Genomic DNA, 12,309 nt, shown 5'->3' on the forward strand with positions numbered 1-12,309 from the left:
ACTACATTTCCAAATTATTTTATCATATTTACTGTTACCAAGGCTCTTGAGATTATGCATCCATTGCATCCATATGGTGAGAGCACTATGTAATGTTGTTCTGCACACCTGTTCCTAACTGTGCTTTTAGTGATTATCGACAGGCCACCTTAGGACTATTTGCACCACAGAAATAGGCAAATGGGCTACAAGTCAGCACATGCATTCCCTCACATGGTCAGTTATTAAACATTTACCCATACCACTGCCAAAGGTCATGAGTATTCAAAAAGAATTCTCTGGAAAATTGTCCCTAAATATTTAGGCTATATGAGGAAACCTTTAGCTTATGTCACACTCATTCAAATGATACAGTATGAATTCACTGGATTAAAAAAAGTGAGCGGTCCTGGTGGCAGTAGTGACACTTTTTGAATATAAACACTTCAAAGTAATAGTTCCTAGAGAATTTTTGCTGGTATTCAAACTAAGAAGCTTTTAAGCTTCTCCACAAAATTTATCTGTCTACCTCTCTAAATCATGAAAGCAACTTAGTATAAAACAAAGGGTGGAAAGAAGATAATAGATTCTAAATTCATACAATATAATACAGTGCGGATCATCTAATGAACCATTATAGTTTTCAGCAGCAGATCTCACCCTTTAAAAGGACAAAACAGTGAAAGGTGACACTAAGCTCACAGACCAGAGGAGAAACCCAGCTCAGTGTGAGTGGTGTCATTAGTGGGGCACAGCCTGAGAGATGTAAACCAGCCTGTGTGATCCCAGACCGCCTGGCTTGGTAATGTGATGCTTGGTAATTCTGCCTTGTGGGTCACTGGTTCAACCTGGCTTACGCTGAGGTTAGATGAAAGCTGCTGGCCGCAGAAAGTGATTTAATGCTTCCAGCGAAATGAAGCAGTTAGCTCAGCTCAGTTCTGCCTGGACTCCTGTTTTTTTCCCATAACAGTTAGCAGTCGTTAGCACCCTTGTTGACAGTTTACGCAGAAAGGCCAAGATCACAGTAGGCCCAGAGATTAAAAATCACATCTCACCTTGGTGGTCCCTCCAGAATAGAGCTGGAAAGGTAAGAAATCTTGTCTCACTGCTTGGTCTCATTAGAGAACCTTCATATCCACCATAATGCTTCTTTCTCAAAGAGCCTGGAGTCAAGAGTTCAAAAGAACACCAGGAGGAAACAAACAATATTTGTAAAGCCTCTTTGCTCGTCATTTCCCTTTTGATTTGAGATAAGAAAATGCAACATTTGTAAGGTCACAGTCTTAAATCACATTCTTTGGGTGAACATTTTCAGTAGAGGAAAATTTTGAACAGCTGAATGCTGCTTGTAGGACTTATTTCAAATCATTAAAGTTGGAAAAATAATAAGTTACAGCGTGGAATTTTAAAAGACCTCATAATGGTAGAAAAGTGAAGTTGAGTGAAGAGACCGCTCTGAACTACTTTAAATATTTAGATCTTTGGAAAAAACACCAGGTGGTGTCACAGATTCAGAGACTGGGGTGCAAGGGGCTAACAGGCATGAAACTTAGTCCTAATGTGTGTGCGTATATGTTAGTTGCTCAGGCATGTCCAACTCTTTGCAACCCCATGGACTGCAGCCCACCAGGCCCTTCCGTCCATGAAATTCTCCAGACAAGAATACTAGAGTGGGCTGCCATTCCAAGAACACTAGAGGGGGTTGCCATTTCCTTTTCCAAGGGATCTTCCCAACTGAGGGACTGAACCCAGGTTTCTGGCACAGCAGGCAGGTTCTTTACTGTCTTAGCCACCAGGGAATCCCATAAGAATCTTAGTCCTAACCCTATCATTTATAGAGCATTACAAACTTCAGAAAAAAAGTCATGTTAAACTTGATGGAATTCCGTCTCTGACATTCTATGGTACAGACTCTTTTTAGGCAGATGAAATATTTCTAAATACCTAAAAGTATTACTATGTGTAAAGTACTTGGCACAAAGTCTGGAATATAAGTGCTATATATTTAGTTCTCATATTATTTTTATTATTACTATTATTATGATTATTATTTAAATGCTAAATTATCCAAAGCAAATTATAAATGAGTTTTGGGAAACTAAAACTCTAGCCCTAGCCTGGATTTTTTTTTCATTAAACTATAGAAAAATGTCATATCCAGTAGATAATCATTTACCAAACTGTTGTTCATAGGAATAATAATTCTTCAAAATGTTCCTTTATAAAATTATTCCTTGGATGAAAAGAAAATTGAGGAGATGCTTCCTACTACCTACCCTTAGAAAGTAACTGCATATTAGTTTATTAAATATTCAGAGCAGTTTTGAGGAGAGAAGTGTATCTAATTTGACATACCTTAATATTCTCAAAGTTATTTGATGATAAAACCTCATTAGTGCATACCTACATGGATCTCCAATTGAACTACAGACCTCCTTTTTGAATTGTCTTGAGAGTTAAGTCTTGGCCTCAGTATTTGCCTATTCCAACCCCTTTGGATAAGTGCTTATTAAGTGACAGACACAGTTTTTTACAGTGATTATCCCACTTAATCCTGGCAATCGGTGGCTTCATGGTATTTTTGCAGATGAGTAAGAGGAAGTTCAAAGATGTTTAAAACTTGTATAAAATTATACAACCAAGATTCAACTGTAGAGTTGTCAGTATCCAGGACCCAGACTTTTAAGCTCTAGGCTATTCTGAATGACCATCAATAAATGAATGAATGAGTATAAATATTTCCTGAGTTGGACTGGAGTGATGGCTGAGATTGGACAGTGACCAACGCCCTCAAAGAAAACTTGATTGGACACCATGACTAGTTAAGGGGATTGGACATCCTCCGCAAAGGAACCTTGAGCAGATACCTCCTAAGTGACCCCAGGGCACGGGGCTAAGAAACTGAGACAGGAGGGGGAGCTAAGCTCTGAGTTCCTGTGTCACAGTCAAAATGAGTTAGGGAGGGAAAGGTCTGTCCTAAGAGGAGTGAGTGCTTTGTCTTGGTAGTTAGTGTAACCAGGAGCTCCACTTTCATGCATCCTTCCCTAGCTCTCCATATATGTGTTCCATGTATGTTTGCCCAAATTAGAAACATATATTCCCTAGCTCTTAACCAACAGGCACTATATTACTTTTAGCTAAAAGGACACTTCTTAAAGAGGCATACTACCCATTTCAGTAAAGTCTGAGTCACACCCTCGTGTGGTCTGCAAGGTCAGGTCTTGCTGATATGGCCTTCTTCTTGAGAAATAAGCCTATGATCCCTGGTTTGCATCCAAGAACAGAAATTTCTAAGAGGGTCATGTTTGGCAACATGGGGACTTAGCTCTTACCTCACTAATAACTTTTAGTTTCTTAGCTTGGAGTCATGATTACTTTTTAGAATTGGAGCCTGTTGTTTATAAAGACCAAAGGTCATTTATTTATGGTGAATCCAATCACAAGATATAATTGATTTTTCAGCTGTTAACAACGAAGGAGGAAGAGGTAAGTTTAATTGCTAGATTTCACTAGCAGATAAAATTTGTGATTTCCAGATAATCCTCCTGTATGACCATTAGTTACTGTGCAAAAAAAAAAAAAAATCCAATTTCCTCAGATGTTCTGATCTTTCAAGAGTAATAAGAAAAATACCATGATTTCTAAATATAGTGTCAATTATTCAAAATTTTATAAAATTTTCCTCCAGGGAAAAAAGCCACTTGTGGGCTTCATTCAGGCTATTGGTTACTTGATAGTAATATTGACTATAGGTGGTTCCATCAGGAAGATGATTTCATATAGGTAGCTTTATCAGGAAGGTCTACCCAGGTGGCGCTAGTGGTAAAGAACCCACCTGCCAATGCAGGAGATGTAAGAATCTGTGTGCCAGTGTAGGAGATGCAGGGGACATGAGATCGATCCCTGGTCAGGAAGATCCCCTGGAGAAGGAAATGGCAACCCACTCCAGTATTCTTGCCTGGAGAATCCAATAGAGGAGCCTGGTGGGCTATAGGCCATGGGGCCATAAAGAGTCGGACACAACTGAAGTGACTGAGCAGGCACACATACATCAGGAAACTTGGTCTATAAGATATCTGAAGATACTTTGCTCTGGATTTATATGTTATTTGAGATTTGTACATAAATTGAGAAAAAAATAGAGTGGATTGCATGCTATCATAGACAACGGAGTAAATTACCTCTTAAAGAGAGGCTACCTAATACATATTCTGCAATGTTTAACAATAGAAAAGGGTCAATGGAGATTTAACTCTTTTTTTCTTGTTGTTTGTTTTCTTGTATATGGCAAGAATACGACTTTTCTTTTAATTTCAGACATTTAAAATTTTAAATTATAGAAGTAATACATGAATAAGGGAATCTCAAGCATCCAAGGGCTTCCCTGATAGCTCAGTTGGTAAAGAATCTGCCTGCAATGCAGGAGACCCCAGAGACCCTGGGTCAGGAAGATCCCCTGGAGAAGGGATAGGCTACCCACTCCAGTATTCTTGGGCTTCCCCTGTGGCTTAGCTGTAAAGAGTCCACCCGCAATGCAGGAGACCTGGGTTGGGAAGATCCCCTGGAGAAGGGAAAGGCTACCCACTCCAGTATTCTGGCCTGGAGAATTCCACAGATTGTATAGTCCATGGGGTCTCAAAGAGTCGGACACGACTGAGCAACTTTCACTTTCATCTTCAAGTAGCTATAATAATATTATTAGTTCACACAGAAATAAGCCCACATCTCTGAAAGCTATTACCAGAAATATTGTATCATTACATATTTTTATTTGCTTATTCAAATACATATGCACGTGTTGGTGGCTCAGTAGTAAGGAATCTGCCTGCCAATGCAGGAGATGCCTGCCAAGCAAAAGACATGGGTTGAATCCCTGGGTGGAGAAGATCTCCTGGAGAAGGAAATGGCAACCCACTCTAGTATTCTTGCCTAGGAAATCCCATGGACAGAGGAGCTTGGTGGCTATAATCCATGGGGTCAGAAAAGAGTTGGACATGACTTAGAGACTAAATAACAGGCACGGATTGTTGATTTGTTTTTCTTACAAATACACACATCAAAAATTTTATTTTATAATTTCATATAATTTTTAATATAATTTAATTTCATATAAATTTCAATGATTTTATTATACTTGACACCTTTCCTGCATATGTATATACTTGTACTACCTCATTCTCTCTGAGAACTACAGCATATTCCCTAATTTGGATGATCTAAATTTATTCCATAATTTGGCAGCACTGAATATTTCAACTATTTTCCTGCTTATAGACATTGCTTTATTGTTTCCAGCTTCTTAAAATTAAAAAATGCTACAGTAATTTTTAGAATTTGATAAACTGATTCTGAAGTCCATGTAAAAGAAAAATATATAAGAATTGCTTAAAAGTCTTAAAACACAATAATGTTAATATGGTGAAGTAATTTATTATTTATTGAAACAATATAAAGCTAACTATATTCAAAATAATAAAGCACTTGCTTAGGCATAGACACTTAATTCAAGGAACTGAATTCAATAAATGAAACAACTAGTCTACAAGTCAGTGGGGAAATTATGCATTTACCAGCAATTGGTATTGAGGTAATTGTTATTTATTAGAAGAAAATAAATTTAACCCCAATTGTATGCCCACAGACGGATATAAATTTAAAACAATAGTTCCCACCAGAAAAATAAAAGTATTAAAAGAAAAAAATTAACTTATGAGTGTATATGTCCTTAGGGGTAAAGGAAAGCTTAGTAAGGAAGATGGGAACAAAAAGATATAATGGAAAAATAAAATATCAGATAACATTATAAAACAATGAAACAAACTAAAAATTCTTTGAATGGAAAAAGGCAACTTAATTTAAAAGGACAATGACCAACTGGGAAAAACATTTGCTACACATACACAAAAAAGTGACTAATACTCTTAAGATATAAGTAGTTCTTCAAATTACTATGAACAATGTATGCTGCTGCTACTGCTGCTAAGTCACTTCAGTCATGTCCGACTCTGTGTGACCCCATAGACGGCAGCAAGGAAAATGGATATTCAGGAGAATGGGGGAAGAGGCAACAATAAAATAAAACTTTTAGCCCTTTAGATTGATAAAATGTAAGATCACGTTAACACCCAATGCCCACGAGACTGCCAGGGAAACAACATGCACACACTCAAGAGCAATGATGAGTCTAAAAACTTCTAGAAGTTTTGGGAAATAAATCTGGCTATATTCTTTTAATACTGGGAAAGATTGAGGCAAGAGGAGAAGGGGGCGACAGAGGATAAGATGGTTGGATGGCATCACTGACTCAACGGACTTGAGTTTGAGAAAATGCAGGGAGAATGTGAAGGACAGGGAAGCCTGGCATGCTGCAGTTCATGGGGTTGCAAAGAGTCAGACACAACTTAGTGACTGAGCAACAATAACAATATTCTTTTAAACCACAAGTGTGAATAACATTTAATCAAGCACCTCACTCCTAGGAAATTATTTTTCAGAAAATACTGACAAGTGTATAATGATACTCTTTTCAAACAGGAACTTGGTTTGTTGTTTCCTGAATACAATAGGCAAGCACCCAGAAAACTAGAGGGTCAATTTGGGCCAATTTGGGCTCTTGCACATAAATATGCTTTGCTTTTGATGTTTTTTTCTCTGTACCAGAAAACCATAGGAAGAGAAAAGTCAATAAAGTTGAGTGAGACTTTACTCTCCTTCCTTAAAAGAAATGCGGACAAAAAAGGGGGAGGGGGGCTAAACAAAGAGAAAACAGAAGTGTGAAGGACTCAGGCAGAGAGCTAAGGTTTTGCAGTTCAGTTCAATTCATGGGGTTGCAAAGAGTTGGACACGACTGAGAGACTGAACTGAACCGAAGGATCTTTGACTGAGTCTGTACTGAACAAATGTGTAAAATAACCCTACCTTCTAGGTCATCTACGAGCATGCAGTTGAGCTCCCTGTGCTATGTAGCAGCTTCCCTCTAGCTATCTGTTTTAAACATAAATGGCAACCTACTCCAGTATTCTTGCCTGGGAAATCCCGGGGACAGAGGAGCCTGGCAGGCTACAGTCCACGGTGTCACAAAGAGTTGGACACGACTGATTAACAAACACAATGATGACCTTAGTGAAGGACAGAGAAGCCTGGCATGCTGCAGTCCACAGGGTTGCAAAGAGTTGGACATGACTTAACGACAGAAAGATGAATAACAACAAGTAATGACCTTGGGCTTCCCTGGTGGCTCAGCAGTAAAAAATCCATGTGCCAGTGCAGGAGACGCAGGAGCCTCGGGTTCGATCCCTGGGTCAAGAAGATCCCCTGGAGAAGGAAATGGCAACCCATTCCAGTATCCTTGCTTCGAAACTCCCATGGACAGAGGAGTCTGGCAGGATACAGTCCATGGGGTCACAAAGAGTTAGACATGACTTAGCGACTAAAAAGCAACAACAATAAAGTGATGACCTTCAGGGGTGTGATGGGGGGTGGTGGTGGGAGGGAGGCTCAAGAAGGAAGGGATATATGTATATATAGCTAATTCATTCTGTTGTACAGCAGAAAGTAACACAACATTGCAAAGCAATTATACTCAAAAACAACAACAACAACAACAACCCCCCCTTGCTCCCTGCCATTTTGTAACTGTGTGGGGAAAGAAAGACAAACGCATACACCCAGCAAGGTGCTAATGAAACATCCGTAGTGGGTTAGTGGAAGAGCAGTCATGGTGCACATATAAGCAAATTTCAGGAGAGACTTAATATCTTTATCATGAGTGTTATAACAAAGCAGATTCATTTGTCTCCACCTGCTGATGTTTTACAAAGGAGGAACAGGAAGCTGGGAGTCAGAGTGGTCAAGAAAGGGTCTAAAAATAAATCTGCCCCTTTATTCCTGTAACATGTCTGATTCAGCACTTTTGCTCCTAGGTTTTCCTTGGAGGTGCTAGACAGTGTTCCTTTCTTTGACAAAAGGTCCATTTTCTTCACTTTTCCTCAGTCTTTTATTTGTCTTACTGGTCACAAGTAATGAGAACAAAACATCTGCTCTTTATTGAGTGTTTACTGGGTGTCAGGGACCTTGCCAAGCATTTTATATAAGTGGCCTTCTCCAGTTTTCACAACAGCCCTACGAGATTCGTATTTTTTTATATTTTATAGATTAAGGAAACTCAGAGACTCAAAGTTACTAATACTTTGGGATGGAACTTACCACTATCACATGGCAGCTATGATCTTCAAACCTGTGTTGAACTTCAGAGCCTCCAATGTGCTTAAACACATTGTTAGCCTACTACCTTAAGACAGAACATTTTGGAGTGCAGGGCACTGTAATTTTTACTGCAATCTTACTTTTTTGCTTCACATCTTGACTTTTATTTTATTTTATTTTTTGTCTTGTGATTAAGGTCTTCTCAGGTGACTCAGAGGTAAAGAATCCACCTGCCAATGCAGGAGATACAGGTTCAATCTCTGGGTCAGGAAGATCCCCTGGAGAAGGAAACAGCAACCCAATACAGCATTCTTGCCTGGGAAATCCCATGGACAGAAGACCCTGGTGGGCTACAGCCAATGAAGTCACAAAGAGTCAGATGTGTGACTAGGCCTATAGATTACAGTTAATTTGCATGCCTCTTTACCTCAGGAGTTGATAAACACTCTACTGTTCTTTGCTTTTAGAGGATCTACATTCAAAAATGCTATTATAGACGCAGGAAGTAAAAGTAATATGAAAGTATGTAGAATTTGGTCCTTTGTGAAGGAGAGATTTGATTTGCCTTTGTCTTTGTTTCTGTCAAGGAAAGACTGAGGACCCACAATGCCTTGACTGGTTTTGATGTCTATTAGATGGATTTCTCCTGAGGAGTTTAGATAATCTCTGATATTTATATAGTGGCAATCATATCCCTGGCACTTAGCAATAGCCAGAAAGAGATTAGATAAAAGACTCTTAAGAGATTAGTGTAATGTAACCCAGACTTTGATTCATCTGTTCTCTGCTGGCGTTCCAAGTCCCGCCCACATGCTATTTTTCCCAGGAAATACAAGGGGCAATTTTAGGGTCTTCTACTAGGATTGTTTTCTCTGTTCCATTATTATGAATATTATTGTCTTGGTGCCTGGATCTTCCTTGACATAAAATGTTTAAACACTCAATTTTCTTTTATTTATTCATGTATTTATTTTTAATTTTTTAAAATTTATTTTAATCAGAAGCTAATTAAATTCACTATCATCATACAAGGGCTCTCTAGAAATATCCCAAACTATGTATGACCAACTACTGAGATGGACCTCCAACTCAATCACTTTTTTAAAGAAAAAAATATATATATATGATTAATTAATTCCACCTCCTAATCCTCAGACTCCATTCACATTTTTCCAGAACACTCCATTTCTCTTCAACCTATTCTGCATTTCTTCAAACCAGAGTAACTGGGGCAAAAAGAATGCCCGATGATTGGGTGTAAGTGTTGGGATAGAGAAGAAGCCTTTGCACATTCCTTTGATTATTTTTACTGATTGCCCAGTGTTCCTTTTTAAAGACAGCTCCATTTCTTAGAAGCCTGAGAATGATTGCTTATGCTAATCATAATGCATATCTAAGCATACTGGACACTTGGCCCAGTTGCTGTGTTTGAAATTGAACCTACATTGAACCCTATCAGGTCTCTGCCTGCTCTCCCACTCTCTCAAACACCCATAAAGACACGTACACAGAGATTTCTTCTTGGTCAGTATATGTTCCCTAAGGTTTGAAAACATCCCCTTAACCACACACACGTTTCTAAACCACTAGTACCCTTCCTGGTGTCAAAGGAGTGCTCTCCTCCACAGGCTTGTCTTACAAAGATTTTTTTTTTTTTAAGTATATTTATCTTGCTTTACAACCAGTTTCTCCTACAAAAGGTATTTAGTTTTATGCCCAATTTATATTTTATAATTTCAAGCCATGGAGCATTTCCTTTATGAGATGATGTCTTTAATGAAATGTATGACATAAATTTTGAAATCTAGCGATAATTGCAACATTCAGTTGGCTTCTCCTTTGATATTTGCCACCCCTTCACTTTCATTTTTAATATTATTAACTAATATTTGTCAAAACAAGTAAAGTTACTAAGAGGAATGTAAAATTGCTGAAAGAAAATTATTCTGAAAATTCTCTTAGGAAGTGATGAAGGCAAACACAACTGCCCCCTCTGAGGTTTGAACTCAGAACCTTCAGATTATGAGACTGATGCGCTGCCTACTGCACTAAGGAGGCAAGTTAAGAGCATAGTACTCTGTGGACACTCCTCACAAACAGGCATTTTCCTTTGAAGCCTGAAAACTGGTAGAATATTAGAATCATCAATTTTTGTATTGCTTTCAAAGTACATTTCAACAATTGGCTCAAACTGTCTTTCAAAATTGAAGCTGCTTTAATTATACAGAATCTTCTAGTGTAGAGACACAATATACCAAGATAAAGTTAACCAGTGTTTTTATATGTGTGCTCAGTTGAGTCCAACTCTTTGGACCCTATGGATGCTGGCCCGCTTGGAATTCTCCAGGCAAGAATACTGAAGTGGGTTGCCATTTCCTCCTGCAAGGGATCTTCCTGACCCAGGGATTGAACCCACATCTCCTATGGCCATTGCAGGAGCATTCTTTACCACTGAGCCACCTGGGAAGCCCTCCTTTATGTGACCTTTCTCTTATATTAGGGCTTCTGTTGTGGCTCAGCTGGTAAAGAATCTGCCTGCAGTGTGGGAGACCTGGGTTCGATCCCGGGGTTGGGAAAAAGGCTAGCCAATTCAGTATTCTGGCCTAGAAAACTCCATGGACTGTATAGCCCATTGGGTTGCAAAAAGTCAGACAGGACTGACTGACTTTCACTTTCACTTTCTTTTCTATTAAGCTTCTTGCCCTTAAAGATCCAGGAAAGGATGAAGGAAATGGTAGGAATATTTTGGAAGAGGGTGGATTACAAAATGTTGCTTATTGTCCTGATATTTAATATAATTCAACTGAGAAGAATATAGCTGCATTTTGTTCTGGCAAACAACAGCATTTTCTTGAAGACCTGTAACATGCATTGCTACCATGGTTCTAGCTGAACAACCATGCCATTCCAAGCAGGTCACATAAGGTGATTTCTGCAACCTTCTAAAGCTATTAGCTGTTTTGAATGATTTTTCCATGCAAATCTCTGCTTTCCCTACTGACTAGTTATGATGAAAAGAAACTGCTTGTAGTCCTAGTAGGTGAAAGAATCAACTAGGTGTGAAATCTAAGCACCCAGAACAAAGAAACACAGTCTAGCAAACCTGGGTGGAGTGAGGGAGTTTATTTTAATATCTCTGTAGGGCCATTTGTGTCTTAGATGTAAGCACAATGTGACGTTAACTTCAAGGAAAAAGGACATTGATTCAAAGAAAACTACACATTAGTTATTTAATTTGCATATCTACACCTCTTCAAGATTACAGTTTCACTTTAGGAAACAGAGCATTAATAGTTTGACTTTTAATCAGCAGCTACCACAGCTGTCATTTTTAAGATATCAGTTCCATGTTTACTCACAATAATCTTTTCAAGAGCTCTGAAAAGCAATGGAGAAACAGACATAGAGAACAGACTTATGGAGACGCAGAGAGGGGAAGAGAGGGTGAGATGTATGAAGAGAGTATGAAGAGAGTAACATGGAAACTTACATTACCATGTGTAAAAGGGATAACCAATGGGAATTTGCTGTATGTCTCAGGGAACTCAAACAGGGCTCTGTATCAACCTAGAGGGGTGGGATGGGGAGGAGAAGGGAGGGAGGTGAAAGAGGAGGGGCGTATGTCCATCCATGGCTGACTCATGTTGATGTTTGACAGAAAACAACAAAATTCTGTGGAACCAATTATCCTTCTATTAAAAAATAAATTTTAAAAAAAGAGCTCTGAAAAATTACCAAAGCCTACATTGTCCAGGGGGCAGATAAGACAATTTTCTGTTAGCTGAAAGGAAAAAAAAACAGATAACCATAGATGGCCATAACATTGTGTAAAACACACCTGCTTTGAATACGAAATATAAAACACCAGAAATCGATTAGAGGGAGGGAAAAGAGAGTCAATAAAGGGACGTGACTGAGGAAAGATACCCTACCAGACAAAAGGAGGACATTGTGTTCAGATCCTTTTTATTCCTGAGAAGAACAGATTTATCAAACTATCATGTTAAGGATAAAAATCACAACCACGACACAATCAAGTTTCTGTTGTTTGTGAAGCAAACTTGGCAAAGTTGATCGGTCAAGGTACTCAAGGTTTTGTCTGTTGAACTAGAGTGTAAGCTCCTG

At 38.7% G+C, this 12,309-nt stretch overlaps 1 long non-coding RNA gene and 1 other non-coding gene across 2 annotated transcripts in view; both read right to left on the reverse strand.

Moving 5' to 3' along the window:
- LOC132657164 (uncharacterized) overlaps window positions 1–12,309 on the reverse strand; it is a 61,227-nt gene that overhangs the window by 10,951 nt on the left and 37,967 nt on the right. The window contains exon 2 of the long non-coding RNA XR_009594938.1: window positions 1,035–1,142. This is a non-coding gene — a long non-coding RNA (uncharacterized LOC132657164). The remainder of the gene's footprint in view (window positions 1–1,034; window positions 1,143–12,309) is intronic.
- On the reverse strand, window positions 10,170–10,242 carry TRNAM-CAU (transfer RNA methionine (anticodon CAU)). The gene has a single exon. It is a non-coding gene; the product is annotated as a tRNA-Met (tRNA).

Source organism: Ovis aries, chromosome 9, assembly GCF_016772045.2.
Source record: "Ovis aries strain OAR_USU_Benz2616 breed Rambouillet chromosome 9, ARS-UI_Ramb_v3.0, whole genome shotgun sequence".
NCBI classification, from domain to species: Eukaryota; Metazoa; Chordata; class Mammalia; order Artiodactyla; family Bovidae; genus Ovis; species Ovis aries.